Below are 12,180 nucleotides of genomic sequence, written 5' to 3'. Positions count from 1 at the left end.
TACACATGGCCCCTTCTGGCACGACTGGCTCTTGGGAAAACATCTCAGATGGTGGTTTCAGCTTTTTGGCTATGAGGCCTGAGCCTGCTGACACCATTCCTGTTCAGCTAATAGTCTTGTATTTTTAGTGGAGACAGGGTCTCACTATGTTGGCCTGGCCAGGATGGTCTCTATCGCATGACCTCGTAATCCACCCTTCTCCGTCTTTCTTTTTCTCTCTTTCTCTGTCTCTCTCTCTCTGCCTCTCTCGGACTTTGTCTCTGTCTCTCTCTCTCTCCCCCCCACCCCCGCGTTAGTGAAAACCTGTCTTTAGTAACAATAGTGTCTCTGTGTCTGTCTGTCTGTCCGTCTGTCTGTCTTTTGCTGCCACTGCTGCTGTTGTTTTTGTTTCAAAAGTGCACCGGGGCCACTGATTATGGTATCAAAAGCATTATAAGATATGTGTAATTCTCTATCTATTGTACCCCTTTACTCCTCCTCTCTTTGTCTGTCTCTTTTTATCTCTCTCTGTCTCTCTACACACACACACACACATATCTATATCTGATAATCTAATTTTTGTTGGCTTAAACTGACTCTCTCTCTCTTTTTTTTCTTTGAGACAGGGTATCACTCTTGTTACCCAGACTGGGTAACAGTGGCACGATTGTGCAGTGGCACGATCTCGGCTCACTGCAACCTCTACCTCCTGGGTTCAAGCAATACTCCTGCCTCAGCCTCCCTAGTAGTTGAGATTACAGGCAGGGGCCACCATGCTCAGCTGATTTTTTTTTAAGTAGAGACAGGTTTTAAGCATGTTGACGAGGATGATCTCGATCTTTTAACCTCATGATCCACCCATCTCGGCTGTCCAATGTGCTGAGATTATAGGCCTGAGCACCATGCCCAGCCTGTACTATTTTGTTTTTTAACTTTTTGCTTACTCTGCTTTTGTGAAAAATTTGCTTCAGCTGGTCCCCCCCATCCCTTTTCAAACTAGGGTATAGAAAACCCCCTAACTCTTTCTTTCCTTGGGACTGAGAAAATTTTGGGCATTAGCCACCTCTCCCTCGCTGACTAAAATAAAGGACTCATAATTCCATTTCAGAGTGTGGTGCATTCCTTATCTCACTCAGATATAACATCTCTCTCTCTCTTTCTCTCTCTGTCTGTCTGTCTCTCTCTCTCTGTGTTACTCTCTGTGCCTCTCTCTCTCATCACTGTCTCTGTCTCTTTCAAGCGAGTATGACACCTTGAGTTGAACACCTTCATTGGTTTTCTTTGATGGTGGTGGTGGTGGTGGTGGTGTGTGTGGGTGTGTGTGTTTTCTGTGACTGAGTCTTGCTGTGTCCCCCTGGCTGGAGTGAAGTGGCACGATCTCAGCTCACTGCACCCTCTGCCTCCCTGGTTCAAGTGAGTCTCCTGACTCAGCCTGAGTAGCTAGGATTACAGGCATGTGCCACCATGCCCAGCTAACATTTCTGTGTTTTCAGTGGAGGTGGGGGTTTCAGTGTCTTGGCCAGGCTGGTCTCAAACTCCTGACCCCCTGATACTTCCGCCTCGGCCTGGTCTCTCAAAGTGCTGGGATGACAGGCATGAGCCACCGCTCCCGGCCATCTTCATTGGTTTTAACTGGAGAATCTAGATTCGAGCCACACCTTGTTCTATATCACAGAAGGACTGCTTTATCCTGCTGACTTGGGAAAGCCAGGTCCCTTGTGATCCATTTCAAACTGAGAGCCACCTTATGTTTGGAGAATGGATCTGCTCCCAAGTTCAGTGGAGTGATGGTGCATAAAACGAGGGACTCTGTTCCTTCTGATTTGGTCTGCAAGGTGGGGCCTGGGGATGGCCAGGGCTCAGTGTGGACCGATGGCTCCCTCTACCACGGGATACACCATCCCCACCCTGGAACACAGGCCTTGGCAAATCCTGGCCCTTCCTGATATTGTCAGGCCAGCTGCAATGGTTTGTGTCGGTAACACCAACACTTTGAAAAGCAAAGGCAATAGATCTCTTAAGCTCGGGAGCTCGACCACCAACCTGGTGCTGCATGGCCAAACCCTGGGGTTTGTGTCTGTAGTCTCAGCTACTTGGAGACACTTCACTCTTGGAGACAGAGTGAGACCCTGTCACAAACAGACAGACAGATGGATGGACAGACAACAGCTATATTATGTCCTTCTCAGGGTAGAAAGCAAAGCTAACAGAATACAGCATTTAATTTTTTTTTTGAGACAGAGTTTCGCTCTTGTTACCCAGGCTGGAGTGCAATGGTGTGATCTCAGCTCACCACAACCTTTGCCTCCTGGGTTCAAGTAATTCTCCTGCCTCAGCCTCCCAAGTAGCTGAAACTACAGGCCCAAGCAGGTGTGGTGGCTCAAGCATGGTATCTATCACAGCACTTTAAGAGGTGGGTGGATCACGAGGTCAGGAGATTGAGACCATTCTGGCTAACACGGTGAAACCACGTCTTTACTACAAATACAGAAATCATCCAGGCGTGGTGGCACATGCCTGTATTTTCAGCTACTTGGGAGGCTGAGGCAGAAAGAATCACTTGAACCCGAGATGAAAAGGTTGCAGTGAGCCTAGATCGTGCCATTGCCCTCCCCTCTAGGTGACAGAGTGAGACTGTGTTTTAAAATAAATAAATAAATTCATTCATTCATTCTAAATAGACATGCAGGATGTCAGCCTCTGGCCTCGTAGACTTTGAGCTGACGAGTCCCGTGGTCTGTCTATTGCAGGACTGTACAGGTAAGGAGTTAAAAGAAAAAACAATTTAAATCATCATTTTTAAAACAACTAATTTTTGGCTTGATGCGGTGCCTCATGCCTAAAATCCCAGCACTTTGGCAGGCTGAGGCGGGTGGATCACGAGGTCAAGAGATCGAGACCATCCTGGTCAACGAGGTGAAACCATGTCTCTACCAAAAATACAAAAATTAGCTGGGCATGGTAGGGCATGCCTGTAGTTTCAGCTACTTTGGAGGGTGAAGCAGGAGAATGGCTTGAACCCAGAAGGCGGAGGTTGCGGTGAGCTGAGATCATGCCATTGCACTCCAGTCTGGGTAACAACAGCCAAACACCATCTCAAAAAAAGAAATCTAATTTTGTTATACGGAAATACACGGATGTACCCCAAACACAAAAACAGCTCTTCTGTTTTGAAACAACTCTTTTAAAAATTGTCTTAGGCCTGGTGGGTGTGCCAGTGATCCTTTGAGGTTTCAACCTTGACAAACAGAATTTCCAGTCGGTCTCTCCTTTATGGAAGGAAGATTCAAATAATCCAATGGGTGGGGACTTAGGTTGTGCCTCTCTGGGGCCCTGATTGATTGCTTGTGGCAACTGCCTGGTAGGGCACGGTGGCCCCACTGTGCTGTGGTGAAGGGAGGGCTCCATTCTTCTCCTCCCCTGCTCACGTTCCTGGAGATCCCTGTTAATTCCGGGTTGACACTCTCTGTTGGCAGGCAGACTTCTTCGGGCATCCCCTAGCAGCCACTGTTACTCTGAAAACCGAGGCCTCATGGAGGAAAAACGCTCAGGGCACATGCGCACAGCCAAGGGCAAACTGTATCTCATTCCCTGCCCCCACCCCCATCTCCACGTTCCCCCCTCCCTTGTTGCCTAGGGAATCGCCACTCTGACCACTGGTTCTCATTGTTCTTTGATAAGATAAAAGAATATATTCCTAAATAAACAGAAAGGCTAAACTTTGTTTTGCTGGAGATTGGATTTTTTTTTAATCCACTCAACCTGATAGTTGCAGTGTGCTGTGTAGATTGACTGGTTTTGTTGAAGGCAGTTTAGTTTTCATCAGTTTTCAGAATGTGAGAAACTAGATTTTATTCTGTCATTTTTCCTTAATCAAGTTTTCTAAAATTTTTACTTTTGCAACCTGACTAATAAGTATTCTTGAATGTGTTGGCTATTTTTGCCACAGAGAACAAAGTGAATCCTCCGGTTATATTACTGTGGGTTTTTTTTTCTTTAAATTTATTTTTATTTCATAGGACCTTTTCTCTGACTTTTTTCTAACTCTGTAAGTCATAGTATGCAGTTGAAAACTCCATGGGACAAGCCTCATAACACTTCGTATGTTATGGAAGTACTAAACAAAATGGACCTGAGAGACCTAGCCCCACCTCAACTTCATGTCATTTATGTCATTTGTTTTGTTTTCCAGTTCCTAATGCATAAAATAGCAGTAACAATGAAAAGATAATTGTAAGAATCATAAATCATTTTGATAAGAATCTTCTGTTCAGTATACATTTCTGAGTTTTTAGTCATAGAAAGATAGTGTTAGGTATAATTTCAGATGACTAGTGTGGACATATTATTATCTAAAGTAATTTTTGTGTTGATGTGAAATAAAAGTGCTTTAACATCAAAGAAAAGTTGTATACAATTATATAACTATTGTTGTTTTAGGAATATTATCAGGGCATTAGTAATATTAATAAAAGGATTAGAAAGCTTGAGCAACTAGTCTTTTGGGAAGTGAAAGGAAAGAATAAATAGGCCAGGCACGGTGGTTCAAGCCTGCCTGGGAGGTTGCGGTGGGCGGGTCAGAGGTCAGGGGTTCGAGACCAGCCTGATCAACATAGTAAAACCCCTGCCTCTACTGGAAATACAAAACAGTTAGTGGGCCATGGTGGCGATGCCTGTAGTGCAGTCCCAGCTGCTCGCTCACTCGGGAGGCTGAGGTAGAAGAATCACTTGAATCCACAGGGGGTGGAGATTGCACTGAGCCCGGGAGAGAGAGAAAGTCTTCTCAAAAATATGAGAATACAACAAGACAGAAAATAAATAAGGATATCCAGGACTCAAACTCAGATCCGGAACAAGTAAACTTAATAAATATTTATAGAGCTCTCCACTTTAAATATACAAAATATACGTTCTTGTCAATACCACATCACACCTACTCATAGGTTTAAATGAAGTATTTATTGGCCATTATTAATACCCATTATTTTAGAATAAAGCAACTTTTGAGACTAAGAGGTCTAAGAGTTTGTGTATGAGAGCCTGATGTAGTGAGTGAAACTGTAGATGAAATATAACTTAGAATTAAAAAAAAAACACCTGCCTATGAGTGAGAACACATGGTGTTTGATTTTCTGTTTTTCTAACCTTCAGAACTGAGAGGTAATAAATTTCTGTTCTAAGTCACTAAGGAAATTAAAACAGAATTGTTTAAAGGGAGGGAGTGTGTTACATATATCTCAACATTTACAGGTATTCTACATTTGCAGTTATTTTCCATCAGTATTCTCCTGACCTTTATAGTCATTTATTGTAGTAGCAATAGGAAACTGATACAATGACTGTTGTCTCTGGTCATTGAAACATGCATACAATTTTTATTCTTCTTAGTAATTTCAAATTCAAGTGTATTTCTACAAATAGATAACAGGCTCTTTAAAGATAGTATCCTTTCACAAAGACCTGGACAATAGAAATAATTCTTTTTTATTGTTTATTTTTACTTTTAAAGATGGAGTCTCTGTTGCCCAGGCTGGAGTGCAGTGGCACAATCTCAGCTCATTACAATGAGGGAGATCTGTGGAGATCACTCCCGTGTGAGGCCCCTAGGAAATGGACCTCACCATACAATGAGCTTGAGCCTGGACACAGATCCCCGGTTGGGGGAGTCGAGCTGAGGGAAAGCAGGAGCCGAGAGAGAGACTATGTTATTCAAAATAATTAACAGACATTACTTTGTGGATATGAGGACATGGGAGGCATTGTGTCCACTTTCGGTTCCTTATGGTTTATTGCTTGATTGTGTTCATTTTGGACCCTTGTTACCTTCATTGTAAAGTATTAACTTAAATATTTACACTTGGTAACTTACTTACCGTAACTTGCTGGGTGTAACTGTAACTTACTTACCATAACTTACTGGGCGTAATTAACTTGCTGGGTGTAACTTACTTGCCTTGACTTACTGGGTGTAACTGACTTACTGGGCTTAACTTACTTACTGGGCATAACTTAGTGGGTGTAACTTGCTTACTGTAACTTAAGTATGTTGATCTGGCGTAAATAACATTAACTTCATAAAAGTATATAATGGAACATATTGCAAAAATAAAATTGCTGCTTGGACATAGCCTAAGCCAGCCCTCCAGACTCCGCTTTACTATTTTCTTTCACTTCCACTCACTCTCTCCCTCAGGTTGAACCAGACATCTACATTGGTGGTCTCGGGGACTCCCGCAGTTCAGTAGGCCCCAAGCAGACATGCTGGACCCCAACATTACAACCTCCACCTCCAAGGTTTAAGCAGTTCTCCTGCTTCATACTCCCAAGTAGCTGGAACTAAAGACATGCATCATTATGCCTGGCTAATTTTTTGTACTTAAATATATATATATATTTATATTATTGGCCATTATTAATACCCATTATTTTAGAATAAAGCAACTTTTGAGACTAAGAGGTCTAAGAGTTTGTGTATGAGAGCCTGATGTAGTGAGTGAAACTGTAGATGAAATATAACTTAGAATTAAAAAAAAAACACCTGCCTATGAGTGAGAACACATGGTGTTTAATTTTCTGTTTTTCTAACCTTCAGAACTGAGAGGTAATAAATTTCTGTTCTAAGTCACTAAGGAAATTAAAACAGAATTGTTTAAAGGGAGGGAGTGTGTTATATATATATATATTAGAATAAGGCCCAGCAAGGTGGCTCAGGCCTGTCATCCTATCACTTTGGGAGGCCAAGGTGGGTGGATCATCTGCGGTCAGGAGTTCAAGACCAGCCTGGCCATCATGGAGAAACCCCATCTTTAGAATAAAAAAATGCCACACACACACAAACACACACACTAGAATAGAATAGAACAGAACAGAACGGAATAAAAAGAATTGAAGGAAGGAATGAACGAATGAGCAATTTTTTGAGAACAAAGATAAACAAAGAAATCCCACGGTGACACAAACCTATGCTTCTCCCCTTTCGAGGTAGCAGTGATGCTACAAACTATGTGTGATTTATTGTTTTTCTACATTTCATTTAACATTATTATGATTATACTTATTGCTATTGTTATTATTTGAGACGGAGTTTCCTGTCGCCCATGCTGTAGCACAGTGGCACGATTGCTGCTATCTGCAACCTCCGCCTCCAGAGTCAAAGCAATTTCTCTGCCTTGGCCTCTTGAGTAGCTGGGACTACAGGCGTGCGCCACCACACCCAGCTAAATTTTGTGTATTTAGTAGAGACGGGGTTTTGCCCTGGTCTCCAGACTAGTCTCAAACCCCTGACTTCAAGTGATCCACTCATCATCTCAGCCTCCCAAAGTGCTGGGATTACACTTAGTGCATTATGAGCTCCTCAGCTAAAATGGTAACTTGGTAGCTTCATGGTTGGGCCTTTGGTTTCCTCCCTATCAGCCAGAGGCTAACTGAGAGAGCCCTGTCCCTCAAAAGAAAGCAGGTTATCTGCAGATAGCAGCAGGATCTTGCTCTGAAATCCTCAAAGCCTCAAAGCAAGGCTTCCCCCTGGCACCAGAGTTCTGGCGAGTCACTTGTGAGTCAGAGCTCTGGCATGCAGGGCTGTATGGGGGCAGGCTGTGGCCCAGTTTTGGGGCCCAAGCAAGGCATTGGGGCTGCCGGGGATGGTCGACCAGCACGCCATAGCTCCCGAGGCCCTACACGCGACCCGCGGAGATCCTCCGGGCATGGTGCGAGTGGCTGGGGAAACCCTTCCCCGGCCCTGTCACAGGCCTGGAGGAACCCTGGCCGCCAGAGGCACCCACCGAATTTCTTTTCCGAATTTCTGTGAGGAGTCGTTGGCCGTCCTGCGCTGTCTTTTCAGGGTGCCGCGCCTGGCTGCGGTCCCTCCGCTGTGACACTTTTCTCCCGAATGCGTATTCGTGGTCAGAGAGTGGTCCCTAAGCACCTTCAGTTTCTCGTGTTGTGTGTCCCTTGCATGTGAAGGGACGTCCGAAAGAGTCTGGCTTTGAAGGCACGGACAAGCCAGCCCCTGCATGGCACCAGTGGCCCGGAGAACGTCCCTGGCCCTGCTGCTTCTCCCATGTGTGTGTGAGTTGGTGTGTGTGAGTGTGTCTGTATGTGTGTGTGTCTGTGTGTGTTTGTGTGTGTGTGTGTCTGTGTGTATGTTTGTGTGTTTGTGTGTGTGTGTGTTTCTCTCTGTCTTGTTGTGGACCAGACGGCCCTGGGTGCTTTATGTCTGGCTGTAATGGTGGCCATTTTGGGGAAAGATATCTGTCTCGTGCATTTCTGAGTTGGCCTGTGGCCGGTGACTAGACCCCTGTCCCCTGTGTAGGGTTTATCTTTCACTCTGAGTTGTCATTTTGGGCCACCGGGTTATTGCTGACATGCAGTCCTCTGGCCATTTGTCGCTGGAGAGGTCTGGCCTCTGGATGCGTGGGGTAGTCTCTGATCTACTGGTGACCTGGCTAGCCATCCCTGCTCTCATTTGAGCCAAAGGCTAAGGCCTATGTGCCTTACATCCAGCACATGCATCTGGGTTTCCCAGCTTCCTGGTTCTGCCCTGGGCTCGGATCTCCTCTGACACACCTGTGTGTGGTGGGCAGATGCTGGTGCAGGTGGGCTCCCCTCTGACTGCATGTGCACTCCCCTCTGTGGGCACCCAGGGTGGTTGTGACAATTCCACTCCTTGCCTCTGTGCCATGCATGTCAGGCGTCCTCCTCTCTTATGGGGTTGTCTGTTGTCCCTTCCCCAGAGTGGAGCCAGTTGACAGTGGGCCCATTGGCTCTGTGGCTTTATTGAGGTTGACTTGTTTCCCCCGCACTTGGTCTGTTTTTTCGATCAATGTGGTGACATCATGCTCTCCAGGGCAACGACTGATCCGTGGTGGGTGAGGGACGGCCATTCGTGGCAAATGGGACCGCTCTTCTCATCCCGCCCAAGGGGGCCCCTTGCCTGTCCTCCACTCCACCCGTGGGGTTTGTGTTGGGAGGTGTATGGGTATGGAATCTGGCCAGATCTCACTGTGCACCATCGACCTCCTCCTGGCAGGGGCAGCAAGGTCCTCTGATGCGACAGGCCTCCTTTGCTCTCACCTTCTGTTGTTGTTGCCTTGCAGGGTCAGCCCCTCGCTGTGGCAGTGGGAACTTGTCCCGCCATCCTGTCGTGCTGCCCTAATCTGGGTGGTGTGAGCTTTTGCTCCACTTGGGCCATTGCGCACCTGGGGACCCCTCCTTCAGTTGTTGCTGTGGGTCCTGCGCATGGGTCCTGAGGAGGAGCTCAGCTCATCAGGGGAGTGTCGTCGAAGTTGTCGAGCAAAGTGTGCCCTATATGCACATGTGGTGACCTGGGTATAGGAGCAGAAGACTAATGGAACCATCTTTCGGCTGGTTCTCTACCAAGTTTTCCTCAGGATAGCTGGTGCTCTGGCAACTGCCCAACCCCCACGCAGTTTTATCCAGTAAAGCGAATGGTTAGAGAGGTCTTGGTGCCAAAAGGATCTCAACCCATTCCAAACTTTAAATGCATAAGAAGCCCCACTCACTGGCATGGAGCCAGGCGTGGAATGCGAATGCCTAGTGGGCCACTTTTGGTAAGCAGAACTGGTGCTGCAAGATGAACCGCATGCCGGGATAAGGTGCCCGATGTCAATGCTCATCAGACCCCAGAACAGGTGTTGGGTGATATAGGCAGGAGGACGGTGGCCATGGAATTCAGAATGGAATGTGTAAGTCGTTAAAGAATGTGTCACAACTCATCTGCTGAATCAACTAGCCCTGAAAACGGATGGTGCTGGAGCGTCAGGCCCATACCCGGTTGTCGCCAGCAGTCAAGACTGGATGGGAGCAGCAGTGTGGGCGCCAACGGTGGCGTTGCTAAGTTTGCCCCACCCGGCCGGTGCCCTGCAAATGCTATGGCGTAAAGCAACGAATAGGAGGTCCACTGCGGTGAGCCTTGAAGGCTAGGGCGTGGGCCTGGGTGGAGTTGCCACAGGTGCAGATCTTGGTGGTGGTAGCAAATATTCAAAAAACTTTTAAGGCTTCCATGCGAACAGCAGTTGAACATGGGTCAGTCGCTCCTGAGAGATCAGTGAGCACTGTTTCGATGGGACAGGCCTCGGTTGCCCTTGGCCAATAGAAAGAGATTCAGGTTTAAATCCCTGAATCCAGAGTGGCAGAGATGGGCTCCATGAGGCATCCAGTGAGGTAATGCGACTGATTCTGGAGAAGCCGGTGGGAGCCCCGTGGAGAGTTCTCTTTCCTTTGTGAAGGGCAGGGCCACGGGCCAGTCCCATGCATTGGGTCTGCCCCAGGGGCCGTGGTTCCACATAGCACCTGGCCTCAACTGGTGCCTAGCAGCTGACTTAGAAATGGTGCATACCAGGGAAATCTGACTGCTTAATTAAAACAAAGCCTTGTGAAGGCCCGTGGCGAGTGTTAAGGTGATGTGATTTCTGCCCAGTGCTCTGAATGTTAAAGCGAAGAAATTCAATGAAGCATGGGTGAATGGCGGGAGTAACTATGACTCTCTTAAGGTAGCCAAATGCCTCGTCGTCTAATTTGTGATGCACATAGAAAAATGAACGAGATTCCCACTGTCGCTACCTACTATCCAGCAAAACCACAGCCAAGGCAATATGCTTGGCAGAATCAGTGGGAAAAGTAGACACTGTTGGGCTTGACTCTAGTCTGGCACAGTGAAGAGACATGAGAGGTGTAGAATAAGTGGGAGGCCCCCGGCATCCCCACCCCACATCTCCGCCTGCCTTGTGGGCCTCCGCTGAAATGCCACTACTCTGATTGTTTTCTCACTGAGCCGGTGAGGCCAGGGAGTGAGCCCTGGGAAGCTCTCACTACTGGTGCCAGGGGACCGGCCGCATGCCACCAGCCAGGCCCAACCTGTTCTGTGGACAGTGCCCGGTGGGGAGTTTGAGATGGTACACCTGTTAGACGGTAACGCAGGTGTTGTAAGGTGAGCGTAGGGAGGAACCCTCTTGTGGAGCAGAAGGGCAAAACCTCGCTTGATCTTGATTTTCAGTACAAGTATAAATACGGACCATGAAAGTGGGGCCTCACAATTTTTCTGACCATTTGGGTTTGAAGCAGGAGGTGTCAGAAAAGTTACCACAGGGATAGTTGTCTTGTGGCATCCAAGCATTTATAGCGACATCGCTTTTTGATCCTTCGATGTCAGCTCTTCCTATCATTGTGAAGCAGAGCTCACCCAGCGTTGGCTTGTTCACCCACTAATAGGGAACGTGAGCTGGGTTTAGACCATCACCAGGCAGGTTAGTTTTACCCTACTGATGATGTGTTGTTGCCATGATAATTCTGCTCAGCACAAGAGGAACTGCAGGTTTAGACATTTGGTGTATGTGCTTGGCCGATGAGCCAATGGGGCGAAACTACTCTGTGGGATTATGACTGAACGCCTCTGTCAGAATCCTGCCCACGCAGAACGATACAGCAGTGCTGTGGCACGGAGCCTTGGTTGGCCTCAGATAGCCCATTCCCCACCGTCTCTGCTGGCAGGGTGTCTCTGGCCATGCACTGGGACCGGGGTTTGGTGGAGAGTGCTCCTCATCCTGGAAAACGGGGTGCAGCTGGAAAGGCGGCTGCCCCCTTGCCCATCACGCGACGCACATTCGTGGAGAACCTGGCGCTAAACCACTTGTAGACGACCTGCATTTGTGTTGGGGTTTTGTATGTAGCAGAGCAGCTCCCTCGCTGCGATCTATTGAAAGTCAGCCCTTGACACAAGGCTTTGTCAGCATGTGTGGTGCCCCAACGTGTGGGCCTCAGGGCCAGAAACCCAGGGCCAGCAAGGGAGTGTCACTTGGGTTCCAGCCCTCTCCCTCACTCTGTCATGCTCCAGTGGCCATAGTGGGTGTGTGGGTCCGGCCCCATGGTAAACTTTCCGCTTTTTCCCGGGTCAACAAGATGTTGGTGGTGGTTGCCGGACTTGGTTTCTGGCTGACCGTCTATGAGGTCGACCTGCACAGGCTGCCAGGGATGGTCAAACTGCGGCAGCAAATGGGGTTGCCTCTTTCCCAATGGCCCACCCCCCCCATTTTCGGTGGGGTAGCAGGGATTGCCCACGCCAAACTTCTCCTAGTGGCTCTTCAACTCCACTTTCACTTTGCATCCATAGGCCTCAGAAGCGAATAGGTCGTCGCTGTGTTTGGCTTTTTTCTTTATTTTTTTCATTTGGTGCCGGGGCCAGTGCTG

General features: G+C 47.6%; 1 pseudogene; it reads left to right on the top strand.

Annotated features, from left to right (window-relative positions):
- The first annotated feature begins 10,174 nt into the window (after positions 1-10,174).
- LOC144576859 (28S ribosomal RNA) lies at positions 10,175-11,718 on the top strand (annotated as a pseudogene).
- The last annotated feature ends 462 nt before the right edge of the window (positions 11,719-12,180 follow it).

This window comes from Callithrix jacchus, chromosome 6 (genome assembly GCF_049354715.1).
Source record: "Callithrix jacchus isolate 240 chromosome 6, calJac240_pri, whole genome shotgun sequence".
Taxonomy (NCBI): Eukaryota; Metazoa; Chordata; class Mammalia; order Primates; family Cebidae; genus Callithrix; species Callithrix jacchus.
Note: the sequence above shows the minus strand (reverse complement) of the source record. Positions and strands in the feature narration are given on the sequence as shown.